At 35.3% G+C, this 12,924-nt stretch overlaps 1 pseudogene; it reads left to right on the top strand.

Annotated features, from left to right (window-relative positions):
* The first annotated feature begins 355 nt into the window (after window positions 1–355).
* On the top strand, window positions 356–1,905 carry LOC144301583 (COP9 signalosome complex subunit 8 pseudogene; annotated as a pseudogene).
* Window positions 1,906–12,924: the final 11,019 nt, after the last annotated feature.

Consider the following 12,924-nt stretch of genomic DNA (forward strand, 5'->3'; position numbering starts at 1 on the left):
TAAAGCATATTGTCATGATGGAATTCCAATGATCCTAGATAGTCAATATGAATGGAAAGAAGCCTTTTGTTTCAGACACTTGAACACACATACACCCCACACCACACATACATACAAACAAATAACAAAACCCACCTTTCCTTGAAGATTTGTTCTTAGCAAAGAATATGTCAGTATTCAAATCAGTATAGTAATACTGCACTTCTGTACTTTTCTGAAAATAAGGAACAGTCTAAATGGCTGTGAAGTTTATTTTGTCTAGAAGTGCAGATATGTGGCAGGTAGTACTTCATCTCAATTGAGATGAATAAAGATTGACTCAGACGTGTAGCAACTCGAGTCGCGGGGGGGCTCTGGTGAGGGTGCGGCGGCGGCACCGGCCGGGAAGATGCCAGGGGCGGTGACGGCGAAGGCGCCTTCAGTTTCAAGAAGCTGCTGGATCAGTGCGAGAACCAGGAGCTCCAGGCTCCTGGAGGAATTGCCATTCCCCCCGTGTATGGTCAGCTCTTAGCTCTACATCTGCTCCACAATGACATGAATAATGCAAGATATCTTTGGAAGAGGATACCACCTGCTACAAAGTCTGCAATTTCTGAACTTGGGGGAATATGGTCAGTAGCACAGAGAATCTGGCAGAGAGATTTCCCTGGGATCTACACGACCATCAACGCACACCAGTGGTCTGAGACGGTCCAGCCAACCGTGAAGCACTTAGAGATGCAACAAGAAGAAGAGCCTTTGCCCGGTCTCTCAAGCCTACACCTCGGTAATTGCCGCCGACTTCGCGGCCTTTGGGGCTCCCTGTGGGGGAGGCTGTGAAGGGTATATTGGAACAAGGATGGCAAGTTGACTCTCCCACGAGAATGGTCATGCCCAAAACGCCAGTTGCAGGGGCCCTGGATGTGTCCTTTAACAGCTTTATTCCCTTATCAGAGCCTGCCCCAGTGCCCCTAATCCCCAGTGAGCAGCAGTTAGCCAGACTGACCGATTATGTGGCTTTCCTCGAAAACTGGTGTATCCTTCTGAGTCCAAGATCCACCTTCAGAATCCTGTATACTGACAGATATCGAAATGTAAAATTTTTATTTTCAATTTATTGGATGGATGAAGCACCTCAGCATTCCTTACTGAGTATGTGATAAAACACATATATAAAGTATATTATTATATATTTTGTCCCTAAACATTATGCTGAATAGTTGTTGAAACAGTTCTCATTTTGTAATATTTGACAATTTGGATGGAGCCCGTCAGTATGATGCAGCTTATATTTCTTAGTGACTGACTTATAAAACAGCTCTCCTGCTTCATGTAGGTCAGTGGCTGTCAGCTGTTTGCCCCTGCCCCAGCGGACAGCACACTCTATGGGCACTGATGGTTGACAGTTGCAGTGATCCCTTTGGCGTTTGAGGAGGACTGTCCCCAGAGACAGTCTCTGAGCTGCCAGGGATTCTGATGCACCCCCTTCCGAGAATATGCTCCTCTTTCTCCTCACCACCTGAATATCACTCTTACAGAATGCTGAAGTGTGGCTGAGGAACAGAAGACTACTTCCTCAGTGAACCAGTTTGTTAACTTCGATTTTTTTCCTGATAGTATGAGTACATCCATTGCTGGCAGTGGAGGGCTTGCCATGAAAATGCAACTATTTAAGACCTTCAGGAGAAATATTAGATGTAATACTCCTTTCAGAAGAAGGGAATATTAGGGTGGAATGCATTATATTGGCAAAGAAGCTATTAAGATAAGTGATCCACTTTGTACAACTGTCTTGCAGCCTACTGGTTGCTTATTTTTATCCTTTGGTTCAAGTTCTGCCTTTTGGAGAAATACCAAACAAGTCTTGCAGTTTTTGCGTGATGCCCTCTGAATATTTGGAGGTGTTTATTGTATCTTCAGGTTAAAAGCACCCCCCCCCGCTTCATTTATTCTGCATTTGTTCAATAAATATTTAATTGAAAAAAAAAGATATGTAGCAACTCAAAACAAAAATTATTATGGGTGACTTTTCCTTATTGAAAAATATGGCTATTAATTACAACCTCCTTTATGCTCCAAATTCATTTACACATACACTTGAAGCTGCTAAAAATTTATAAGTTCTATTCCTCTCAGGTATTTTTAATCATTTGGAAATGCCTGTCAAGTGGCAGGTAGATGCTGATGGTACTCCCAGGAAACAGTAGGACACAGAGACTATTAGATTTAACTATCAATTTGCCGAATCTGAGAAGTGCAGTCACGTACCCTTGCACAAGTCATGGCTACAATTTTGATACATCTTAGAGAACAATTTACATTAGAAGGCAAATAAATTTTTGTTCTGTCTGACAAGCTATTGGGCAACCCTATATAGAATATAAAGTATGAGTGCAAAATGCAAATAGATGTGGATTATTTTATTTCTTTCCCATTTTTTTTTTGTGCTTTAGGCATACTCTTAATGTGCTAAATTATTCATCGCATTTAGTTCTTACAAATTAGTGGAATGGTTGAGATTTGTAAGTCAATTTGTAGATTTTTCAGAAATAAATCCTTTTCAGAACTGGCTAATTCCTACAGGTACAGCTTCCCCAACAGCTTCTTGGGTGGAAGCTATTTTTTTTTATTCTTTTTATATGTTAGGCTTAGGCTGTTAGCTCATTGACTTCTTACTGCTCCCTGATGACATTTCCAAATCATGTCTTCTGGTCTCTTTTTCAAATACCCCTGTATAGTGAAGATTCTTCTACCCAGTCTGTCATCTTCTCTCTCTTTTAAGCTGTCAATTTTTGACAATCTTTCAAAACTGAGGACATGAGAATATGGTTCCATTTCTCTTTCTTCATTCTTATCCCTGTTATCTTTATCTGGGTTTTCTCCAGCTACTGGTTCCCTATTTTTTAGGGCATTAGGGCAACATTTTATGATAGTGATCTTCAGTTTTCAATTTATATTGAAAATTGACTCCTGGCCAAGAGCTTGTGATGGGTCTGCTTCGTGGTGGTCTGGCCAGTAACAGTCTTTTATTACAATATGTCAGAGCTTTTCATTGGGTTCAATTTTTAGCTAAATAATCCTCCATTTGTTGTTGGAGTAGTGTGTATCTGGTTCCCAATACATTAGCAGTTGAGTCGAAGAAGTAAATTGAATGTTTGGCTCTTCAGCATGCAGTTTTTATTTAGTCTTCCAGCTGCCCCACCTAACCTCTGCTCTCTGCCTGGCTTTCCCATTCAAGAGCCTCCCTGGATCTATCTTAATGGCACTCCAAGTTTTGTTGAGGAGGATGAGGAGCTTCAATTTGTGACTTCAAAGATAGAGTAAAGAAATCAAATGTTATACTTATTTTACATTTAGATTTATAACCAAACTCCTTGTTTTAGCCCCAGGAATTATCTCAATTTTCTATCATGGCTGATGACTTCAGCATCCCAGCGCTCTATTAGGTGAATTTACACACTCTTGTTTCAGCAAGAATTTTATATTTTACCCCCTCCATCCCACCAATCAGTTATAACTTCTTGGCTTTTTTACTTCCTTGACATATTTTTCTGTTGTCATTTACTCCTGCCCCTTTTCTGTTCATGTATATTTAGAAAAATTTTATTTATATATGATTCATTTCATGGAAATGGGGAGATGACAATGATATTTATGACTAATATGTCATATTTACTAAGAGATTAGCTAATGGTTCAGTAAGTTGTTAATTTGGGGAAATAAAATAATTTTATACTTTCTAGTATATTGTGTATATCACTAGAAAATATCAATATGAACCATAAATAATTATTTGCAAAAATGTTTAAGTATTAATAATGTCATTATTAATGAAATTTTCTACATTAACAATTCTCAAAATATTTAATATACAATTTATGTATTTTAAAAGATTTTTTAGTTATATGCCAAAATATTCCTAAAAATCAAGATTCAGATATTTAAATGTAATTTTCCTGCTTCCAAAATAAAATGTTTTTCTATAAAAATAGAGATATTTTACTCCTGTAAAGTCTAATAAAATGTATTCCTTCAACTTTATAGCCACAATGTTGGTGACAGTAGAAATTTTAGTTTTCAATTATTTTGAAGCAAATTGAGAACAAGAAGTATCATAGAAATTTTAAGTCTGAATGTAGGATTTTTACTTTGGATTTGGATTAGATTAATGAATAAATGTTATTTGAGTTATCACTAAAATACTTCATACAAGTGGCGATTAAAATTACTCTAGTTATGAATGAATTTCTTACTAAAAGCATGACTCAGTTCTTATACTTTAAGACACCCTGCTGTATCAATTGAAGCATTTATGTCACTTACTCATCATTCCAGATGCTAAATATGCTACTTGTAATGAAAAGAAAAACAAAACTTTATTTTCTTGATCATCATTCTTCTATTTCATAAAAACAAACATCATCTGAAACCCAATGCTACTTGTATATTTTACAGGGGATCATATAAAGTATATTTTATATATCCAAACAATCTCTACATTACTCTCTTTGGGATACATTTCTCATTAAAATGATTTAAATATAAAGTTTATTCTCCAGGAGATATCAAGATTACTTCACTTTACATATTTATAAAGTAAAAAAGTGAAAAAATTCAAATCTGGAATGTGGGTTCTTATGAATTACATCTCTGTGAGTTTGTTCTCAGGTCCCCTCAACACTAAACCCTAGGATCTATAATTTTATAACTAGAAGCCAACGTGAGCAATGAATCAAGTTTAAAATCCATTAGTCCTGAAAACAATTCTAAATGATGGCTTCATCAGAAAGAAAAGATCAAGATATAGTTTTGTTACAGCCATTGGGAACAAGAGAAAAGCTAGTTCCCAAGCCCTGAAGAGAGATAAAGCAACATGTTTGCTGTGGATTCTTTCAGTTTCCCTTAGGAAAGAATAACTACTCTAAGCTACCCCTTTCTGGTGAGTTTTAATGGGAAGGAGTACAAATAGAATATACCCAGGAAAGCCCTGTGTAAAGTGACAGAAATTGAACTTATGTTACACTTAGGGCACTCTCATTCCTCACTTAAGGCACTTCAAGTGAAAAACTGACAGGTGAGAGCATGTCTTTGTTAGGATATAAAATCCACTGTAATGACAAAAAGGAAACTTGCAGTATTTGCCTTACTTGAAGAAGAAATTCTTGAACATGAAAGATGAAAATTCTAGCTAATACTTTGATTCTTAAATATTCTTGGAGACTATAAAATGTAAGATAAAGTTATTCCACGCAGTTCCTAACTTAATGCAACAAAAAGCTTCTAAGAGAAGTTTAGGGATAGTAAATGATACACATACAGATAGTGGCCTAAGATTGTAATGATTTTAGGGAAAGCAACATGTATATTGTCAAGCATTAATAATCATTAAAAAATAACTAAGGTAACTCTCTCCTTAGGTTAGGATTACAAAAGACAACGAAAGAGAATGTATTTTCTAGTAAATATATTCCATTTATTTTATGTCTAAGCAGCATGTGAGAGCAGGAATGGCAGATATATAGTCGCAGTGCAGGGATAGAGAGAGAGAAGACAGATATATACTTTTGAGTCTTAATCTTGTGCCTTAAGTGAAAAGTATCCCCAGCCAATATAATAAACCCACTGAATAGATTAGTTTTTTGTCTAGTAGGAGGTTGTGCAATAGAAAGAATGCATTGCTGTTAATATTTATATAATCCCAAACTGCTGAATCTCCATCACTGACTTAAAGAAATAGAAGGAAAATTCTTACCATACATTCCTTTTATAACACCTTTATTTCTAAGGCAAAACAGCCCCCTTAATTGGGAATAATTTTGTAAGGAAAAGGAGACTGGACAATTAAGAAAATGAAATTCTCACTTATGTATGTGAAATTCTCACTTATGTTAGTGAAGATATCCTAAGCATTTCATAATTTTTATGTTTCAAAAGGAAATATTTAAAATAGACATTCAAAATTTGCCTTAACAATAACTTGATGATAAAGGCAATGTTATTATGATTAAAATAGACATTCAAAATTTGCCTTAACAATAACTTGATGATAAAAGCAATGTTATTATGATTAAATTTAATGAATACTGAACTATTTGCAATAAAACCTGAAAATAACATAAAGGTGTCCCAATGTATAATCAAGCATTTTTCCAGGAGATAATCTGGCAATAATTCAGAGTAGAAATGATAAAAAAGCAATTGTAGAAATATTATTTAATTCCATCTGCTTATGATTAAAATAAACTTAAATCTCTTTATGTTCTTCATCTTAAGCAAATGTGCAGTTGCTACAGTTGCAGAGTAGCTTCAATTTAGTTTACATATTTTAAAAGTGTAGCATGACCATCAAGAAATCCCCACTGGTTCATGTTTGTACAGAGTTACCAAAACAATTCTTTCTTCCAAATATACTCAGAATCATTGCATGAGACAACTCATCATGTGTTGGAAAAAGTCATTTATTCGTGTGGATGTTATTTAGCCTACTGCAGTACCACATTCAATGATTATGTGATCAAACCAAGCCAACTGTATGTGTGCAGGTACACCTCTCCCGATTTTATAGATTATATTTAAAGCCAGGTAGCATATGAATGAAAAATTTATCTGATTTACTAGGTAATATATAGCTCTATGAGTCTAAAAGTTAATGGTTGCACACCCAAAGATAAATGCACTATCTTTATTCAATTCCTATTGGTCCCCATATGTTGTTTTGCTCTATCTTTCTATATATTAATTCAGGCCACTGGAGACCTTGCCCCAGACAAGAGGTGGCCAGTTTTTTCTACTCTTAATTAATTAAGTTCTCTACTTCTCAGTATTTTTTCCAAATCTGGCTCAGTCTCACTTACTGAAGAATTCTGCTTTCTTCATAAGTCTCTGCGGGGAAAAGATATTTCTGTCATCAGTGGGGGAAACCATTTATAACACAGGGAACAGAATGGCCAGAATAGGTCAGAGAGACTTTCAAAAGGCTAGTAGAAGTTTACTTTGTGCATATTTTAAAAAGCAGAAAATTAGACTACAATTCGAATTTGGAAAAATAAATGTAGATCTTATGATAGAGCTTAGTAGATAACCAAGTCTTAAAACACTTAAAATGATCCTACATGTTTTAACTTTCCCACTTTAGAAGGCATAACTATATTTTTATTTCTTTCTACTGTATTGGTTTGCTTTATGGTACTGGATATACGTGTTAATAAAAACAAATAGCCTTGTTTACTATGGTGAAACACTTTCTGCAGTCAGACTTGTTGATCAATTTTCTGGCTAGTACCTTTGTACACTAATACTTTTTACACTAGTAATTTTTCTAACACTAGTACTATGTATGTTAGAGGAAATAGACGACAGAATTTTCTGAAGACTAATTCTTCATTGTAAAATGAGGCTTATTAAGTTTTCCCATAGGTTTATTCTGGTAATTTATGGTCTGAACAAAAGGCTTGGAGCTAATTATATGCATTTTGTGAACATGACAGATTTAATGATGTGAGTACCACATGTTTCTAGTTGCTACCATGAATTTGAGTGTGGTGTGCTTTCTATGCTGATCTGTGCTCCTATAGATGCTGACTATAGACTGAGGAAAAGTGAATCCACTTAAGTAATTCCTGAAGTCTGGAACATCAGTAAATGAAGAAAATTATTTTGCATATAAATTCATATCAAGTGCCTTGTATTTTTTAATATGACTGGGATGAACTAAGGAAAATGCTTCTAATATCCCTTCTGAATAAAACAATGCCTTTGCATGAAAGATTGTACATATCATTGTTATAAATATTTCACATTTTACAAAATATATTGCCAGTGGCAACCATCCAAAATACCTATGAATATTTTAAATCATAGTTTGAGTTATCATTATGATTTTAAATAAAACACACACATTCACTTACACACAGACAAACAAAACTGAGGCAAAGGAGATTTGTTCAATGTCCATAATGTGCCTGCCACTTGACATGCATTATTTTATAGAATCTTCACAATAATATGGAGGTGGGTAAAATACATTTCTTACTTTGTATATCAGAAAATAGAGGCTCACAAATATTAAGTCATATGATGCATTTGCAGAGATTACTGGGAGCCTTGGTATTCAAACAAACACCAGTCTCATAACTACTGTGTCAAACTGCACCACTCTCATACATTGTCATTGCTCAATCAAAGTCATTAAGCTTTTCTTCACTCACAAGGGGCTGGGGATGTTCTTTGAGATTATTCAACTTAGTTGAAAGTCAATTTATTTATCATGAACTATAATGTTGATCTAGATATTGTCATGATATTTAAGGCAACAACTTGAAAGGAATTTATTCAAGTGACTTAGATATTGTTGAGAGCAGCCTCTAAAACCAAGTGCATTTTTACATGAATGCCATTCCAGGACTGGTCAGGAAAACATGCACTTTGTGTACTGCCACTGTCACTTCCTCTTTTGTCATTCCATCTTGGTTAAGTCTCCTTGTGACTTTTTCGGATCATCTCTGAGTGTTTTCCTCATCTGGCACCTTTTAACCCACTGGTGCTAAAGATTTAGCTGATTTATTGATCTGTAGCATTTTTGTTTTTAAAGTCACTTATTGAATGGCTTCTTTGTTCTTCAATTGCTTTTTGAGTGAATTTATTCCATATCACAGATATAATGCAGCCTTTTACCTGAAGTATAAGGCCTTTTAGATAACCCTTCTATCTAGTAATAAACTGTAATTTCAGTTTAACTACACCAGCCTCAAATATCTGAAAACAAGCTCAGTTAGGGCTTATGTTATTTTTTCCATTGTTGAATTAATTTCCCATAGTCATTTTCTTTTCATAGTCTTTTATTTGTTCTGTGATACCTATGCTACTAAGGATACTAATGGGGAAGATGGCAGATTCAAAGTGACAGGAAAAGATAACTTAGTAAAAGGACTATTTACCAAAGGATTACACAGATGACAAGGGAATGAGAAGCATGCAACAGTAGAAAGCTGCTACTAACCCCAGGCTAGAGAGAAAAGGGGAAACAATGGTGTTGTCAGATCCCTAGATAACTAGAACAGTAGCACAAGAGGAGCAGGCCAGAAGGAACTTAGGCTATAGAAGCTGGAAGCCAATGTTAGGGACATGTCAGGGCTCTCTGGCATTTTGAAAGTTTCTGTTTTTCATTGGCTGAAAGTAGCTCAGAATTTGAAGGTAAATGAGCCCATGAAATATTGGTTACAAATATTAGTCTTTTGTAGCACAGATCAGGACAGCAAAGATGAGAATTTGGATAGAAGGGGGTGGTAATGTAAAAGAGCCAAATTAATACACAAATGTGTATCTCAACTCCAATCTCTTCTATGAATTCCAGACTTCTCTATTTAATGGTTTACTAGATATTTCCATTCAGACTCCAAATAGTCATCTGTGGTATGCAAAATCTAAAATGATTCCTAAGATTGCTACTCCCTGGCGAATATGCTCTGATTAACCATCTCTCCTGTGGACAGACTTGTGAGTGTGATGGGATAATTACTCTCTTAATTAGGTTATTTTGTATTGTCAGGATGATGGGTCGTCACTTTATGATTTTATTACTTAATGTAGGATTCCTTGGTAGCTGAGTAGAGGGATTCTCCTTTTGGCCTTTAAGAAGCAACTGCCCTGTTAAGGAGAAAACCCACCAGCATGGGGCAGCATGTAGGTACTCGGTGTTGAGAACAGACCTGGGTTAACAGCTAGCAGGAAAGCCAAAGTGGAGTCCTACAGCTTTAAGGAGGCAAATCTTGCCAATGGCCTGCATAAACCTTTAAGAAAATGCTGTGCTGCAGATGAGAGTCCCAGGGTGCTGGACACTTTGTGATATTAGCTGCTTCTCTCTGAGCGGAGAATTCTGTTAAGTCAAGGCCAGACTTCTGACCACAGGAAATAAATGGTTGATGTCTAAGCTGTTAACTTTGCCGCACATCACTAACATCCAGTAATATGTAACACATTGAAAGTAACCTTCTGACTCCCCACTCTTAAATATCATTATATGCTCCTCTCCATTATTCTCAGGAAATGGTGACTATATTTCAGTGCAATGAGGTTCCAAAATTGTATTTATCTTTGATTTTACTCAATATTTTATATCTTAAAAAGTTCATCTATAAATCCTGTTGGCTCTATCTTCAAAATATGTTCATAATGCCAACATTTCTTACCTCTTTGACCACCACTTGTGTTGACCACCACTTCATTTCTTCTTTGAATTAGTTCAAAAACTTCCAAAGTGGTTTGCCTGCTTTCATACGTACCCACCAAAATTTATTCCCCACAGTAGTCACAATAATATGTATAAAATGTAAATTGAGAGACATCTCTGTTGAAAACTTCACAGGAGCATCCACTCTCAGAAACAAAACAAAACAACAAGGTCCAAGGTCCTTTCAATGGTCCATGGACATCAAAGAGGAATCTCTAGTTCACAAACTGTTGCTTCCTGTGTATGCTGTCTTCATGAATAGAATACAGCTTTTATAACTTTTATTGTTTATTCTATTATGTTTGATATCATATTTATTGAAATTCATTTTTTTTTAATTTATGATAGTCACACAGAGAGAAAGAGAGAGGCAGAGACACAGGCAGAGGGAGAAGCAGGCTCCATGCACCGGGAGCCGGACGTGGGACTCGATCCTGGGTCTCCAGCATCGCGCTCTGGGCCAAAGGCAGGCGCCAAACCGCTGAGCCACCCAGGGATCCCTTGAAATTCATTTTTATGTTGACTTTAATATTAAAAAGTTGGGTGCATTTGGTAAATCTTCTACATTTAAACTTATGTTTCTAGAAAATAATTTGTGTTTTATAAAGAATATTGGCTGTGACAAAATGTAAATCAAAAAGGAACCCCATTTTTTAATTTTAACCAAAGATAGTTTAAGAACATCTCTGATTCCCTATCACCATGTTCCTTGCTCACTTTGCTCCAGGCTTAGTAGCTCCTGGATATTCCTCAAATCCTCCAAAGGCATTCCAATTTCTAGTCCCTCTGCCTGAAATACTTTTGTTCCAGATATCCATAGGGCTTAATTTACTTACTTTATTCAGGTCCCTATTGAAATATTACCTCATTGGGATACCTGGGTGGCTTAGCGGTTGAGTGTCTGCCTTTGGTTCAGGGCATGATTCTGGAGTCCTGAGATTGAGTCCCAGGGAGGCTCCCTGCGTGGATCTGCTTCTCCCTCTGCCCGAGTCTCTGTCTCTCTCTCTCTCTCTCTCTGTCTCTCATGAATAAATAAATAAAATCTTTAAAAAAATATATCACCTCAAAGGTGTTTTTAAAGATCACCTTATCTATCATTAACTCTAAAAACTTACAGTTCCCTTCCCCTTGGCAATTCCTATCCTCTTATATGATATTCTTTATTTAAAGATATATTAACATTATGTGTATGGGTATGTTTTCATAAATTTATTCATCCTTATATAAATATGTATGTATATATAAATATATATATATAAGTCTATATTAGTTTCCTATTGGTGCTCTAACAAATTACCACATAGTGGCTTAAAGTTATTTTGATATGTTAATATGTCAGGCCAAGGCTTAGGACATGTACACCTTTGGGTGGCAACTATACTGTCTACTATAATATGTACATATACAAGTATGATTATTATTTATTTTTCACCTAAAAGATTATGATTGTGAATTTATTGTAACTGGAACTTTGTGTCATCAATGCTTAGAACATTTCATGGCATGTTTTGCTAGTGTATTAGTTCAAGCCCATATAAACAAATTTGATGAGATTATATATATATTTTTAAAGATTTTATTTATTTATTCATGAGAAACAGAGAGAGAGAGAGAGAGGCAGAGATACAGGCAGAGAGAGAGAGAAGCAGGCTCTATGCAGGGAGCCCGATGCGGGACTCAATCCTGGATCCCAGGATCATGACCTGACCCAAAGGAAGACTCTCAGCCATTGAGCCACCCAGGTGTCCTGAGATTATATTTTATATAATCAACAGTGTGTGTGTGTGTGTGTGTGTGTGTGTGTGTGTATGTGTGTGTCTGTATCTCTCAAAAGAAGCAATGACAGAAGCTTAAAGGTAACTAAATTCAAACACACACATTTCCCTTGAATACCTCATGCAGATTCTAAATATTTATCAATTAATTTCACATTCTTATTTCATAAACAATAAAAAAGAGGTCAGCTGGTAAGATAATTTAATGTCTTTTTAGATATGTTTAAGCTTATTCAGAGGACTAATTCACTCGTAATTTTAAATCATTAATACAAAAAATGTTTTTACTTAGTTTAATCAATAAATCTTAATTTCTATGATAATGCTAAAAATTAATAGCCTACAGTAATTCGAACGGCATGTATAAAGAGTTAATATAGGTATTAGAGACATCCTACTTCTCTCCCTGTACTACTAGTTATTTAGTTGTAGGTAGAATGAATACTAAGTTCTACATTTTCCAGAAAAGAAAATTTCGCTCTTCTTCTAAGAAAAGATCGCTATGTGTATATAAGAACTGAGAAGATCTCTTCTATTAAAGAACAAGGAACACTGGTTTGACAGAACATTTTTCATTAGTAATAGAAGCCACTTAGAAGTAGTTAGCCTGTTATTAGTGCTTATTTTCCTATGTCAATCAATTTTTGAATTTTCCTATACTGATATGATAATAAAACAAATTCTTTTTATGCAGAGTAGTTGTTAAGCAGATTCTTCACTGAGGTTTCACATGATTACTTGTGAAACCAATTACAAAAGAAAAAAAGGATTCTGTATGTTGGCAAATTGAACACCAATAAAAAATAAATTTATTATTTAAAAAAAGGATAATTTTAGAAAGTTTATTTACTTCCTAAATTGTGTACTTTAGCTAATTTCTAAAGTAATACCAAATGTCCTTTCAATTGGGCAACTCAAAGTTCTAAAACTTCCATATTTTTT

This window comes from Canis aureus, chromosome 30, assembly GCF_053574225.1.
Source record: "Canis aureus isolate CA01 chromosome 30, VMU_Caureus_v.1.0, whole genome shotgun sequence".
NCBI classification, from domain to species: Eukaryota; Metazoa; Chordata; class Mammalia; order Carnivora; family Canidae; genus Canis; species Canis aureus.